This window comes from Puntigrus tetrazona, chromosome 18 (genome assembly GCF_018831695.1).
Source record: "Puntigrus tetrazona isolate hp1 chromosome 18, ASM1883169v1, whole genome shotgun sequence".
In the NCBI taxonomy this organism is placed as follows: Eukaryota; Metazoa; Chordata; class Actinopteri; order Cypriniformes; family Cyprinidae; genus Puntigrus; species Puntigrus tetrazona.
Genome location: NC_056716.1, coordinates 2,509,479 through 2,525,009, shown reverse-complemented (window position 1 = coordinate 2,525,009; position 15,531 = coordinate 2,509,479). Strand labels below are relative to the sequence as shown.

The 15,531-nt window shown below is 34.9% G+C and overlaps 1 long non-coding RNA gene across 1 annotated transcript in view; it reads right to left on the bottom strand.

Moving 5' to 3' along the window:
- Positions 1–12,039: 12,039 nt before the first annotated feature.
- LOC122322992 overlaps positions 12,040–15,531 on the bottom strand; it is a 72,934-nt gene continuing 69,442 nt past the window's right edge. Inside the window, exon 3 of the long non-coding RNA XR_006246929.1 lies at positions 12,040–13,206. This is a non-coding gene — a long non-coding RNA (uncharacterized LOC122322992). The remainder of the gene's footprint in view (positions 13,207–15,531) is intronic.

Below are 15,531 nucleotides of genomic sequence, written 5' to 3'. Positions count from 1 at the left end.
GTCTAGTGTTTACTGCTTTGACAATGAGGTACTGCTTAACAAAAAGCTTAACAAAACTGTTTGTGGTCACAATGGGGGTCTTGAATGATGGACTGGGTTTTAATACATTATTTATCCTTTGGTTAAAAATATCACTCAAGTAAAACGGCTTGTCACGCTTTTAACTTTGGCTTTGGATTTTATGGATCACACTCTTGTTCCGTCAGTGGACTAGTAAATGGCGGACTCTAGCAATCAATCGCTGGAATAAAACAGTCCTGTTTACAATCCTGTGGCAAAATATTATTTGTATGTTTCTGTCAGGAAGGAAAACCTGCTGGTCCTGGTTGATCCTATGGGTATGTGCGAGTTATAGTACCTCCTAAATTAATATTCCACACACATGCAGGGTTGTGTTATTGTGTGTAAATAAAATGACGCTACCCACATCATAACGCCTTCTGGAATTGTGTCTATAACTGTATGTTGCTAAAATCTAAAACAATAAATGCATTTTTTTTTAAATAGCATTTTTTGATCAGCTTACCGCCTCAAATAAACATCCAGATTCATTAAACTGTGGAAGCAAACTGACTGGTTATTGATGTAAAATACTGTAATGTATATAGGTGTGTGTGTGTGTGTGTGTGTGTGTGTGTGTGTGTGTGTGTGTGTGTTAAAAAATAAATAATGAAAAAGTGAAATATTGTTACAATTAAAATGTTATATCTTCTATTTTAATAAGTTTTCAAATGTAATTTCTTTCTGTAATGCAAAGCTGGATATTCAGCAGCCTTTAATTCAGTCTTCAATGTTGAATGATCCTTCAGAAATACAGTGATAGAAAAAGAATATAGCTTCATTGAAATTCAGTGTAGCTTTGTGATTGCTTATGGCAGCTGAGGTCATGGCAATGAGATGAGAAACATCTTTCTTTCTTTTTTTCCATATTGTATATGCAATTTCGGGTTTCTGGTGTCAATACTGTATGGATACTAATGACCTTCTCTGTAATCTGTCATCACCCCAAAATGTTACTTTGACTATATGGAATAAATTAATTTGTGAAATCGTAAAGAAAGAGAGTGCCTGAAAATATATATTTCAAACGTCTTCTTTTGATGACCATCACTCCGCTATTGAGAATCTGCCCTTTATAAAGGCCAATGTGAAATTCTCTTTTATTTACCGAAAGAGGGACCCTCATGAAAGAGGTGTCCTCTGGGGTGCATAACCCAAACAGAGTCAGGTCGGACTGCAAAACTGTATTTCTGGAAATGTCAAATGTCCTGCCTTTCTGGGTGGAAAAATCAGCAACCCCAGTATCTTCAGCTAACAGAGCACTAGTATTGCCAAACTAGTTTGACATACAGATGTTAGTTAACGGGAAACTAAAAAACATTGCATAACAGTTTTGATGTTCCAGGGTGTACTTTTATAAGGTTCAATATACAGTATGTAAGATATAAATTTAAAATAAAAATAACATTCAAAACACATTAATTCATTATCGAAAGCTAAAGAGTCCAACAGTATAATTATATACTATGCAACATTGGGTTTATTTGATAAAATACAGTAAAAACTGCACTATTGTAAATTATTAAAACTTAAATATATTTTATAAATATAAGTGTTATTTACTGCTATGATGGCATGGCTGAAAAGGTTGTAATAATGTATTTTGTTTAACTTATTATCCTTTTTTGAGAATGTTTTAATTTTAATGAATTATATTTAAAAATTAAAGTATTTACTTAACAATAAAGCAGTATTTTGTCCAGCTTATGATCACTTTCGATCACTTTTTGCATAAAAGTATTTTTACATATTTTAAAAAATACCATCACCAAACTTTAGCGTCTTAATCTTCATTTATATTTACATTGCAACTACATATTTCTATAATCTATTTTTAGCTAAATTGCTTCAGATTTTTTTGATGATGGCAGCAACTCATTTAATATAATAATAATCAGATAGGAGGATCACCTTTGGAAATTTGGAAACTATTTCTTAAATAAATATATATTTTTTTTTTTTTTTTTTTTTTTTATTTATTTACATTTTAATTTAAGACATATGGCATTATTTACACAGCAGAAGACATTATTTTTTATGTTTGATACATAATCAACTTCCGATTTAATACATATTTTACATTTATTTTGTTTCATTTTATTTTATTAAAATGATTTTAAAGTATTTTATGTAAATGAAACGCATATTGTAGTGTTTACAGCAGAACATGATCTTTTTCATATTTAGGCCTGTACTTGCGTATAATGATCTTGTTGTGCAAGGTTTCAGAGTCTTTAAGATCACTGAACTTGATGAATGATAGCTGTTAACAGAGTCTGCTATGAAACAAAAAGTAATCCCCCACAGACTTCCCTAACCCTCCACCCACCTAAACCCCAATACCTCTTTCCCATTCTAATATTTCAAACCTGCAGGGGCAAGACCATTCATGCTGCACAACTTCTAGTAGATTAATTAGGTAAGACGTTTGTAACAGTTGACCCAGCAAATCTGTTCAAAAGTAAAATACCATCATAAGCAAACATATCCACTGTACCATATTGGAAACACTGCAATTCATTCACTTTTGTCAGTACTACAAACAAACATTAGAGCCATACTTGTGATCCCACGCTTTTGAACACACAGTTATCCCCCTTTAAATTATAGTCTGATTTAAAAATAAAAATAAATAAATCCAGAGAAAAGTGTGGAATGCAAGTCACATATCAAAAAATTAAAAGTGAGATTAAAACAAAAATAATCAGTTTGAACAAAAAGATTAAAGCATGTTCAGTACTTGGTGATTCAAATGAGAAATGTCACAATTATGTTTCATTCTGAGGATAAAAAATATGTTACAAGTTACTCTTTTATCATTTTTTTCTATGTTATACTGTTATATATGGTTTATCAAGATATCACCTGTAGCTATTCTTCCATATACAATCACCCTAAAGCTCAAAGCTGTGCAACTCTATCCTTCAGTTTTTCTAAGCCGTGAAGCTGAAGATCTTTAGTTGCTTCGGTCGTCCTGCCTGAAGGGATCAATCAATCAGCGGTTATGGACATACCGGGACACCAGAGAAAGGACTATCGGCTGGGTGTGGCCAGGCCTCTGAGAGATGGACTACATTAGCTATAATGGCTTTTTGTTCATGATCTGGAAAAATTCATTTTAGTTAACAGCGATATCTTCAGCTAAGTACCTCTGACCTCTTTTTTATAGTGTCTCCTGCACATTGAAGCTTTACTTGCTCTAAGCAAAAGCGTCATTTAGCTTAATAGAAATCGTATTATGTCCTTATGCCCCCAAAACACTTTTGAGTAAAACTTGTTCCTTTTTTTAGTGGTAATGGTTATAGTTAGGATGGCAGCCCTGGAGTTTAACCAGAGCTGCTGACAATAAATGTTCAGGGGTTTGATTTTGGGCTGCTTTTGAGGAAGTGAGCTGGCAATTGCTAAAGTTGCTAAAGAAACTATTCTCTGATAACAAAGCAACAGTGCCTTTGCATAGAATACTCTGTTTTATAAAATGAGTTACTAAGCCTTTGTAATTTGTAGTGCTGTCAGACAATTAATTGCATTAAATGGTTTTTTTTTTTTTTTATCATTAATACACATACATATAGTATATTTAAAAAATATTTACATGTATTTACATGTATATATACAACCCAAATGTTCAACTATTTTATTCACAATATAACATACTATAGATAACACAACAAATGTTTCAGAAATTGTACATTTTTTGTTTACAACTGCTGTGGTTCTCTTTGACTGATGCATCAAATTTCCTTTTTAGGTGAAAGATCTGGAGTGCAGGCAGGCCAATTCAGCACCTACTAGAAAGCCATGCATGTTGTAATCTTAGAAATCTTAGTGCTGCGTTTCACACTGTGGATCATAACATGGTTCTAGAGAAACTGGGAAACTTTTTCAGGCTTTCTGGCATGGTACTCAAATGGTTAGGGAGAAGGTTATTATGTGAGCATAGGAGAGCATAAGTCTAAGTGGACGTCCTTGACATGCGGAGTACCACAAGGCTCAATCCTTGCACCGCTCCTGTTTAGCCTGTATATGCTCCCACTTGGTCAGATAATGAGGAAGAACCAAATTGCCTATCACAGCTGTGCTGAAGATACCAGATTTACCTAGCTTTAAATGAGTATAGCCCCATTGACTCCCTCTGCCAATGCATTGATGAAATTAAGAGCTGGATGTGCCATAATTTTCTTCAGTTAAACAAGTAGAAAAAATAAGCCATTGCATCTGGATACAAAGATGAAGTTCTGAAAGTGAATGTATACCTTGACTCAACTACAAAATTAAGTCATGAATCGTGGGGTGATTCTGGAGACAGACCTTGGTTTCAGTAGTAATGTCAAAGCAGTAACTAAATCAGCATACTATCATTTCAAAAACATTGCAATAATTGTTATTGCCTTTATCACCAGCATGGTGGATTGTTATAATGGTCTCCTCACCGGCCTTCCCAAGAAGACCATTAGACAGTTGAAGCTCATCCAAAATGCTGCTGCTAGTATCCTGACTAGGACCAGAAAATCTGAGCATATCACACCAGTCCTCAGGTCTTTACACTGGCTTTCAGTTACATATTGGCAGTTTTGACTGGAGTTTGCTGTGAAATAAAAATTCAAGTCATCAATAGCATTTAACTTACAGTATAAGGGATGATACATTATCACAGGGAATTTAAAAAATTGTTTGTTTAGCAGACAATACATTTTTATATTTAACTACACAACCAATATTTCTATTACATGGTAGGTTTCAGTTTCAATATGATTGACAAAACTAATAACGCCAAAAGGACCCTAAATAAAGTACTGTTCTTTTGCAAAAATAAGAGAATGACTGTATGATATCATGCATGTTTAAAAGAATAAAAACTGACAGTTGGCAAAGATGATGATATGGTATTTATATCATGGCCAGACCACAAACTACTACTGTCATTGCATTGTGGTTTCAATGTTAATCACACAAAATCACTCGCATGGGTTGGTTAGACACAGTAGTGCATTTAGATCATTCTGGATTGCATCCATATGTAAAAACACTACAAAGTTCTGTAATTCTCAGAAGGGGCTCTTCTGATTGGGTCATCGGCTCTGTTGCTTCGTTTTCATGCATAAGTGCCTTCTGGAGTGTTCAAGAGGATCAGCATATAATTCCTTAAAATATTCCTTCTGCCAAAATTCTAAGAAATTCTAAGAGGATCATTCTTAACTCACAAGCCTCCAGGAATAATAAACAGCATCCTGCCTTCAAATCAAAGCAGATTGATAATAATTGGCAGGACTGCACCACAGAGCCTATACGGTATGTTCCGAATATACAGCACAGTATACATTAAACGCCATCTACTATTTGAAAAAAATGTGGAAATATGCAGATATATAGGAGAATATTAATCAAACTGTCACGGTTGTTTTAGCGCAAAGGAGCACTCGACAAGTAAAATAAACTTAAACAGGTTTAATCCTTTTAAACGGGCAAAATAATAATCCACAAGCAGGCGGGCAAGCAGAACATAAGCCACATAAGGACCTCGACGATCGGACAAAACTGAATACAAACACACAGGACTAAATACACAAGGAAATTGACTAAATTAACAGGAAACAGGTGAAGACAATTATACAATTAACACGAAGGGAAGGTAGGGCACAGAGAGCACATGACAAAAACAACAACAAAAGAGTCCAAGAGATGTGACACAAACACACTGCCTATTGCTTCTGCTTTTCATCACATTACCTTTTTACAAAAAAAATATATATATATATATAAACATATATATATATGTAAATATTTAACACTTAATTCATGTTAATCATTTTAATTAATCATTAAACATTTCTGTTCATCACTTCCACATAACAGACAGACCCCACTATCATTGGTAATGATATTCAGAGTGACATCCCACTGTGAATAATAAAAAATAGTAAATAGTAAAATGGTCTCACACAGATAAGCCAAACTAAAAGAGCAACAAACACCCCCATTCAACTGTAATCGATTAAGATCCTCATTCTCACAGGATGGAAACTAATTGCATGAGGAAGAGATGCAAGAATGAATGTTTACTCTTGTCTGTGAGAGATTAAAAGCTCTTAAGATAATCCCTTTATTCTAGCACAGCAAAACTGAGATGCCGATTTTTGCGCTCCGGTCCTCCCTGCTGCGTGATGTGACTGGGTGCCAGTCTAATTTGGAGGAATGCATTTGAAATTGTCATCAAACCCCAAACGGTGTTTGGACACAAAGAAGGAGACACACGGGATATAAAAAAGGGTATCTGAAGGACTCTCACATGTGTAAGTGGAACCACTTGTATTTTCTCTAGTGTCCAAACAAATAATGGAAAACACACCCGTATTTAAGCCCATTTGCATTTCAGGCCATGTGAAGAGGCCATTGAATAGAGGGATTTAAATAGGATTCGGCACTCAAGCAAATCAGTCTATGCATATTTTATTATAGAATATTCAATGCAAGACATCCGAAAGCATTGAGCATCACAGAAAAATTTGAATGCTTGGTCTCCAGTACATTAAAGTTAGTAAGAAATGGAAATTCTTCCTTTTTATTTTTAAAATGCATGTTATTGATCATTGCGAATAATTTTAATTTTTTATTATGTTTAAAATTTTAATCAAAACATAACTCAATCTTCCAGTGACTGTTCATCACAATACAGGAAGAAAAAAAATATAATGCTACTTCTGTTACAACTTTTTTTTTAATAAAACAGCACTGATTATGCAACCAAACAACAAATAGGTGCAGGATTAAATTCGTGACACAAAGCCATTCAAAACAGTCTGCTCCAGTGTGGCCGATTTCCCAGACATTTGTGATGTAAATGTCATAGAGGGCTGTTGTAAGTGGAACTTTTGACAGTGTCTTATAATAGTAACCATTAGCACCAACAAGGAGTTCATTATGCGAGGTTAGACACCATCGAGCACAATAATGAAAGAGCTGCATGTAGTCTGCAGCCATGGCATAGAAAGACACCCCTGTATGGACACCATAGACACAGACATACGATGAAATTAATTAATGTCTTCACTCAGACTTTCCATGTCAAACTGGAAGGTAACCAACACTAGCAGTTGAAAAACATGACATATATTCAGTATTTGCTAAGGAACTCCAAATACTTTATGAATCAGAGACTCCCTTAGCTAATTAGCATAATTGAGCAGCACAGCTGAGATAGCTGGATCCAGAACAAACGTTTTCGACAGCAGAATTATCGGTTTGTATTCCACTTTCCATTTTTAGCAGAAATTAACAGGGTAGGATGGGGGTTATGTGTATGCTTGTCAAGAATGTCTGTATTATCTGAAGATAGCTTAGCCGTTAGCGTTTACGTTTTCTCTCACCTTCATTAGCTATTATCTGGTGTCGCAAGGCAAATTGTATTCATATTTTTTGCTTTTGAGAGCCTCCAAACAACAAACGAGTGCCAATTAAACATATACAGTATTGCAAAACCTTCAATTTGTTTAAATGAAATGCAGAGCTTCTGTTCAATAGCTGTCAGTTAAGGATTGTTTATTGTCTAAACTGTTGCCGTTTGAGCCTTTGCCTTTTTTTAAGAATGCTTTTAAATAAGCTCTTTAGACTTTTATCAGTAGGTAACAGGTCCTCCCCCATCAAAAAGAGTCCCCCTTTTTTTTTACTTTTTTTTAATCACTGTCTTTATGGGTATAAAATGTCTTTGCTAGTACAAAGGGTGCCGCTCATTCAGAAGCTGCACACATGCCGTAAAGAACGGCTTCATCTCTAACACATTCTACAAATGGTTCAACGCACGAGTGAACTCTTTGAATGAATAAAATTGAATCACAACCAGGTTTTCAAAAGCTTTTGATATGTTGGATCAATAATGACTCATTTGTGAATCGCTAGATCTGGTTCTAAACAACCCATAGAAAACATATGACATGATTGCTGAAATATAATCTCAGAAAATTATTATCAAGTCAGTATATGATAATCACCATCATCAGACCATCATAGGATTTATCAGTGGGGCAAGCAGTATTTTACCGGGTCTCATGCCTTAGTAAATCAGCTTTTGAGAGAAAACACAAAAATCGAGGACATGTCTTTGGCCTTTATGAAGTTGCATGTGTCCTTATAATATCCCATCATCCCTTGATTCCGATTCTTGTCACTTGAAACAACACTGCCAGAAAGACGGATCAATTATAGGACCCTCTCTTTCTCTCTTTTTTTCCCTCTCTCACTCATAAACAACAGGCCCAGCTGCAGGCTGTGTCTCATACTAGTCTCTTTACTGTTCCAGCGGTTTGCGGTACATTACTCTCAGGTGTTCTTTCATAAGCCAGCAGGAGTCTTGGCTTTGCTCTAACAGTCATTAGGAGCCTCTATTCTTGGTTCTTGAATCAAGAAAATGCCATTTACTAATCTAACATACAAAAAAACAACAAAAAAAGCTTTGTTAGATAGTCTGTGATACATTGCAATGAATCAATAATCCTCTGTTTATATATAAATGATTAAGTTTAATTAAAGTTAATTGTAATACAATTGAATGTATTTGTTTAGCATGGTTTGGTTCTTTAATAGCATTTGGTCAGCATTGTGTACATATTGTATTGCAAAACACTTCTGCTGCTATTGAGGTGGGATACGGGTAAACCTGTTAGGGACAGGTTTGGTGGTATGGGTAGGTTTAAGGGTTAGTTAAGATGTAAGGAATGGCTCAAAAGTGTAATTATAAATGCAATTACATATAATTGTTACAATGTAAAAACATGTATGTACACAATAAGTGCATTGTATAATGATACATTTAAATGTAAGTACATAGTAGTTAAGGCCACCTAATATAAAGTGGGACCTAGCATTTATTTATTTTTAATTATATTTCACATTAGTTAATTTATTGTGAACAAACATGAATTAAAGCAGTGTTTCTGCTTAAACTATGTTCCTGGAAGCACACCAACAGTGCACATCTCCCTTATCTGACCAATATATTTCTGTCTCCACTAATGAGCTGATGAGTTGATTCAGGTGTGTTTGATTAGGAAAAGTTGGAAAATGTGTATTGTTGGTGTGTCTCCAGGAACAGGGTTGGGAAACTAAATTAAAGAGTCCAGCCAAATAGTGAGTAAGGGATGATATAATTAAAATTGTAGGGTTATATATAGTTTATAGGTTTTATTTAATATAAAAAAAAAAAAATATATATATATATATATATATATATATATATATATATATATATATATATATATATATATATATATATATATATATATACACATATATATATACATGCACACACACACTTTTGGTCGATTTAAATCATTCTTTCTGATTAAAAGTAATATTTATTTATTAATATATTTATATTTATGGTATATGTTTTTATTTATATAAAAATAAATATTTTTGTCAACGGAGGCAGGAATTTTCATTAACCTAACTTAAAAACTGTTTATTAATTGTTGCCTGTTAATTTTTTTTGAAATTCATGTTAAACCAAATGCTAAATAGAATCTTATTGTAAAGTATGACTAGACCAACACACATTTGCATCAAATATTATTGTTCTGATATCACAATATAAGGCATTTAGATTTTATCTTGCTCTCAAATCAATAAAAAAATCAATAGAGGTCACACCGCTGACCTATCCTGGTAAACCTATAAGTAGTTTTTCATATTATAAGCAGATGGCTGGTGTTATGGATGACAGGCTGATGGACTCATTAGTCACCAGTACCATTAGCCACAGTTTGGATGGAAATGAATCAGCCAGTAATTAAATGCATTGCCTATTTTGACACCCGAGCCAGTGTGTGTGAGTGTTTGTCCTACAAACTGAAGACTATACCGAATAGTGTCTGTCTGTTAAAAGGTCATTTCCAAGGGTTAGCTCTGTTACTATGGAAACAGAAGCTGCAGTCAAAAGAGCGATCAATATGAGGCAGGTCAAAGGGCAGATGTTGTTTAAAGTTAAATCTAATATACATTCCTAAACATAATAAGGGGCACAGAATGCTCAATATTCTGATCCACAATTAGACTAAAACAGTGTTAATGGTCGCATAGTTACAGTTTTGAGTGACAAATAATGGTGCAGGTGTACGGTAATTACAGTGTTTCTTTGTGATTTTGACACAGTTTAAATACTGTAAATTGCCGTCAAGTGGATGTGATTAAATGTTCGACATTGCAGCCGTGCAGCTCCTTGACACCACCTTATGTGTGTGTCAAAAGCCTCCACCCAGAGCATCAATAGCATGAAATAAACACCGCTTTAGGTATCTTCAGGGCAATCTCCCTTTTTCTCAAGCAATGCGATTACACATGTCCTTGTTCCCATCGACTTGCTGCTGTACAATGTGTAAGTGATCTATGTTAATAGGATTATAGTGTGCAAAGAACCCGCTGTCTTTCACCCCTGTATATGATCACTCTCCTAATCAACTGAAATTACATAGAGAAAATTGCTAGTCAGCAAGTATACAGTATTGCATGGGCAATATTATTCTGTGTTAAAGTACAATATTATGGTAGTATGAAAAAAAATATCTTAAAGGTATAGTTACCCAAAATGTTAAATTCAGTCATTAATCATTCACGCTCATGTCTTTCCAAACACAATTTTTTGAGCTTTCTAATCCTCAATAGAAAACGTTCAAGGCCCAGAAAGAAAGCAACGGCATCATCAAAATAGTCCACTTTGTGAGCAAGGAAAACAAAAATTACTATTTTTGGTTGACCTATCTATTTAATCTATTCTGCTGTCTCTGCTGTTCTTTTTTATTGATTATCAAATATCATTAACAAAATTAATTAATCTAAAGAAAATATATTTATAATTCCACTTTTTTTACATTGATAATAATATGAAATATTTATTGAGCACCAAACCAAAATGAATGATTTCTGGAGTAATGGCTTCTGAAAGTTCAGTTGCCATCACAGAAATTAAAAAAAAAATATATGAAAAATGGATATTCAATATTACTGTTTTCATTTACTTTAAATAAAATAAATGCAGCCATGGTGAGCATAAGACAAAACATTACAAATGTCACAGACTAATTATTGAAATAACTCTGCATTATTTTAATAAAAGCAATAATTCCATCGTCTTTTATCAAGAAACAGCTTTATGTGTGATAATTTGATTATGGCCTTGACATCAATGAAAGGGTCAGAGCCATGTCAAGCTGAAACCATAATTAAGCTGCTTTTTCATTCTCAATACATATGAAATGTTTTATTAAAACTCAGAGCATAAGTAATATAGTCAGTGAACCCAAAGATTATTGTAATCGAGCAAGACCAGAGCCACTGACGGGAACGGTGACAGTGATGAGAGGAGCAGGTTATCAGAGCGGCTTTCTAAGTGTTTTTAGCATTCAGCCTGAGCCGCATGGATCCAGACTGCAGTGGAGAAGGCGACCCCTGGTCAAGTGCCTGTGTCTGATGACTTAATTAGGGTCAGAGTCTGGGACACTGGCTGAATGAGGGGACGCGGTTAGACAATAGCAGTCTGGGATGGGCGCTATCACCGTTTCATATTCCGTCTTTGTTCATGTGACAACACCAGATATGCTTTTGTTGAGTATCCAAAATGAATGTTTTTCGCCTTTGCCTACTCTGCCATTTTTGACGTAATAATTTAAAATGATTGTGAATGATTCTGCATTGAAATTGGTTTGAAACCTTCCAATGTAGTCCAACAGTAATATAACTCTAATTTACACTCTCTTTCTTTTTTTCGTGTCCTCTCTTTCAAATCTCTTTCACTTACCACTGCTTCCCAAAACCACTAGTCCGAGCTCAAATACCCTACACCAAGGGAAAGGTGATAGCTGACAGCGGGAACTAATCTGTTCTATTGATCAGTCTGTCAGCCAATGACTTAAGTCAGCAAAAGGCCAGACCCACATCATTTAACCCGTTTATTGACAGCAAGTGAATTTTCCAGAACAAACCCTACTTTTATCCACTTATGTAACCTTCACGACCACATTTCCTAAAAAATAACCCTAGAAAAGTTCACTTGGTATTTTTTGATTATTAAAAAACAGAGTGTTTATGCTGTGTGTTAATACGGTGATTAATAATGAAGCAGCATAACAGACTGCTTTTGTACAGCTATAATAACTGAAAGTGGATGACACCAGATACAACATACAAATGGCTGTGTAAAACATGGTGGATACAACAGTAAACAAGAAAATACTGTGTCTAAAATAAAAGCTATTTAATATTACCTGTTACTGGCAATGCTGTGTATTTTTTTTCATCCAATGTAAAAAATTAAAAAGTCAAAGCAGAAAATGCAGGCAGTTGAGTTCCGTTTCTGAATTAATTCGCATTTTTAAACAAAATGGTTTAGTGAGCAATTCAGTGACTCAATAATGAAGGCAATGGCTTGCTTTATAACCAAATGAATTAGTGAAAAAAGACATTTCGTGATTGTATGAGTGAATAATGATTCATTTGACTCACTGTAATAATCTGTCTCCACCTATTCTCTTAGCAAACAGAGCTGAAATAAAGTGTAAAACTTTTATATTCTTTATAATGTATTCTTTAACTGATTATACAAATCATATAACGTGAATCGTTCAATTATGTATTTTAAATTCAAAAGCTGGGCATTTACAGGGCATTACTGTTTGTAGTTCTCAATATGTCATGTTTAGATAATCGCATCTGTAGTGCTAACCACCAACAATGTGCAAATAAAATCATTTTGTATTAAATCCAAAGATATACATTTAGAGGTCAGCAGTATATATGTGATGGGCAGCAGTTAATCAACAGATTTGAAACATTTTCATTGTGTTAATAAGTTGTTAGTATAAAGTAATGAAAAAAAAACCTTGATATAGCATAAGCTAAAAAGCTACTAAGCGTACCTTTTTCCTCTGGTCAGTCTATCAATAATAGTAATGTTTTTAGCATCTACCTGTGAAAAGTAGGCACAGTGAGCTCTGGGGTTTATTTACTGACACCTGGGGATTGGGCATTGGCGTTTGGAGATGGGTCTCTGGGTTTGGAGATCAGAGCGAGCATCCCACGGGGCGTTGATAAAAGTCTTGACTTCAGCTTTCACACAGGATCACCGCCGCATTATGTCACTCCGCCAGCGACCTCCTCCTCCTTCAAAAACAGAGAGAAACGGATCCAATTGTTGCCCACAAGTCTCTGCGTCATTGAATATTTATCACCTCCCTGATATTGGAAAAGGTTCTTGAGCGGCAGCGAGCCTCAGGGGCAGGGAATTCAACACCCTATTATAGAAGAAGAGCAATATGGCTGTCATCAGCTTCCCCCTGGTTGTATTTAATTAATTATCTGTAGCCCTCCTGATAGAGCCCCTCTTTAAAAGCTTCCCTTACTCCCAAAGACGTGTCCGAACACATCATCTTTTAGCTTTAAAGACTGTGCGGTAGTGCAACAGGCTTATTTTTAGACTAATTTATGTTGTATGTAAGACTCTACAATAAGACCCGTAGCTTTATCAAGAACGAAAGACAAAGTAAATAGATTGTATTACAGTATCCTCTCTTAAAATGACAGCTCATCCGTCTATCTCCATATCAATCCCTCAGGCACATATCATACTACCCTTTCTGGATGTTTCACAGTCTCTTGATAAACAGGAGTTGAGCATTTGTTTTTACAGAGGGGAAATGCCCTTGTTACTGTGTTGAACCCCCCACCGAAATATTCATCCTTTATCTTATTGCTTTTTGTTTCTATTGAGACTCCCATCGACGGTGCCGTAATCGTCCAGCAGTGCGCGTTTAAGTTCGAATTGCTGTGGTGTTAGAAGGATCGATTTTCTACAACAGGAACATTAGCGATTCTCGAGTTGAGGGTATTAAACTCCAATCATTGTGTTCTATTGTTTGGCATGTCATATTGATTATCTCCCAGGTTTCACTGGAACGAGTGAAATATTGGAGCCTTCAACTGCCATGCACAAGAAGAATACTCTTGCCTCTGTAAATGAATAGGTATGTGCACTTGCTTAGGGATATCAGGTGGTATTAAATGTCAGTTTTTGAATGACTGCAGGGAGGAATAGAAAACAAATACATAAAGGTGTTGGTGCATTTTCAACCTATTTCTCTTTACAAATATGTTAGCGACTTTATATCTCACAATTATTACTTTTATATCTTAACTTCATAAGTTCATATCTTGCAGTTACAGCTTTATTGTATTAATTGGGACTTTATATTACATGATATGACTTTAAATTTCAACTGTGGTTTTAGTTTATTGTCGATGCAACTTTATATCTTAATATTTCAGCATTTATACATTAATCTCAAGATGTCACAATCGTGGCTTTATATATCTTAATTGCAAACAATAATTGTTGCAACGTTATTTCTCACAAAGTAACTATATGTCACAATATGTAATCAGCTATATTTCTTGCACACGCAACTTTATACCTTACAATCATACCTTTATGCAACATATCTCACAATATGAGGTTTTACAATATGACTTCATACCTTGCAATTGTGGCTTCAATTCTTGTATATGGGAATATCTTTTAATTCTTAAGATTTGACATTTCACAATATGACTTTATATTTTGCAGTGTGACGCAGTTGCATCCTTATTTTTTTGGGAACGCAATTTTTCATCTCACATTGAGACTTTAAAACAGTGTTACTCATAAAATTACTTTGCATCTTGGAATCTTTTATTGTATTTCTTTATATCTCACAATGTGATTTAAAATCTCATATTTTGAATTTGCTTCCATTGTTGACTTTACATTTCAAGAGCGTGTTTTGTATGCCTCATGTCTCTTATTTTATCTTAAAATGCATTATTTATTTTTACTCTAAGGCGGAAAAGGCTTGTACACAGTATATTTGTGTTTGAGGGAGAGCTGCAGGTCTCTCTGAATGCAGGAATAAAAACCACAGAATCCAATAAATATAAAACAAGTCTACTTCATGTATGTTTTTACGTCTGGAGCGAGGAAGAGCCTGAGGCAGTTTCTTGTCATTGCTGAGAGTGAATTGTCAACTAGTGTGGAGGTCAAAAAGTGAGAAATGCAGCAGCCTCACACATGAGTAGCCCACGGCTAGCCTGTCCGTTCAGCAGACAGCCTCTGACACCGACGACGCACAACATGTTAATAAAAACCCCTGTAAAGTTTCACTGAACCAGTGAGGGCTGTGACACGAACAGTTTTTCAATCATTAATATTGCCCATCTCGCTACCTCTCATTATTTTATACCTTTTACAGTAGAGGCTGCCTCGAGGGAAACCTAGCGGCGAACTCCAATGCCTGGCTTCGATCTCGTCACTCGCCTGAGACACTCTGTGCATGATAAAGATAAACTTTCTCGCTCAGATCGATATTGTAATCCACAGTCACAATCACTGTGCTATCTCCCTCTTTCATTTCAGTTAAAAAAGCCCCAAGACATACATATCAAATATGTTATTCC